General features: G+C 42.7%; 1 pseudogene; it reads left to right on the forward strand.

Moving 5' to 3' along the window:
• Nucleotides 1–351: 351 nt before the first annotated feature.
• Nucleotides 352–850, forward strand: LOC100980488 (large ribosomal subunit protein eL24-like; annotated as a pseudogene).
• Nucleotides 851–1090: the final 240 nt, after the last annotated feature.

A 1090-nucleotide genomic window follows, 5' to 3' on the forward strand; every position in this document is an offset into this window, starting at 1 on the left:
CATTGCCTCCGAAAAAGGAAACTGGAAGGCTTGTGGCAGGAAGGAGAGGGACATTTTTTGCTCTCTTTTTCACAATTGAATTTCCTATGATGTATTGTTTCAAAAGTATTATAATAATGAAAAAATATTTGAGAGCTGTCCTGGAAGCCAGCCACCAGAGAAAGAAACAAGACCACTGACTGACACGGGATAATGTGGAAAGAAAGGCCCAGCCAACATCTATACCAAGGCTGCAGTACAAGAGTGAAGGCATCCTGGACATTGCAGCCTCAGCAAAGTTCCTGGTTGAATGTGCTTAATATGTGAACCGTTCTCTTTACCATCTTTTTCCCCTCCCGTGGAGCCGCCACCATGAAAGTCGAGCCGTGCAGTTTCAGCGGATACAAGATCTACTCCGGACACAGGAGGCGCTACGCCAGGACCGAAGGGAAGGTTTTCCGGTTTCTTAATTCAAAATGCGAGTAGGCATTCCTTTCCAAGAGTAATCTTCGGCAGATAAGCTGGACTGTCCTCTACAGAACGAAGCACAAAAAGGGACAGTCAGAAGAAATTCAGAAGAAAAGAACCCGTCGAGCAGTCAAATTCCAGAGGGCCATTACTGGTGCATCTCTTGCTGATATAATGGCCAAGAGGGATCAGAAACCTGAAGTTAGAAAGGCTCAAAGAGAACAAGCTCTCAGGGCTGCTAAGGAAGCAAAAAAAGGCTAAGCAAGCATCTAAAAAGACTGCAATGGCTGCTGCTAAGGCACCTACAAAGGCAGCACCTAAGCAAAAGATTGTGAAGGTTGTGAAAGTTTCAGCTCCCCAAGTTGGTGGAAAACGCTAAGCTGGCAGATTCTATTTTTAAATAGATTGGATTTAAAAAAAAATGTGAACCAGGCCATCCAAATGAGCTCAGTCGGCCCACAGATTCATGTGATATAATAAGTCATTTTGGTTTAAAGACACTAAAACCTACATGCACACATGAAGAAAGAAAGGAAAGAAAAATAGGAGAGAAAGAGAGAGGAAAAAATTGAATACAAAATCGTGACTTTTCCAAAGTAGAATTCTAACGTTAAGTATGAGACATATTTTGGGTGACTCTTGT

Source organism: Pan paniscus, chromosome 21, assembly GCF_029289425.2.
Source record: "Pan paniscus chromosome 21, NHGRI_mPanPan1-v2.0_pri, whole genome shotgun sequence".
In the NCBI taxonomy this organism is placed as follows: domain Eukaryota; kingdom Metazoa; phylum Chordata; class Mammalia; order Primates; family Hominidae; genus Pan; species Pan paniscus.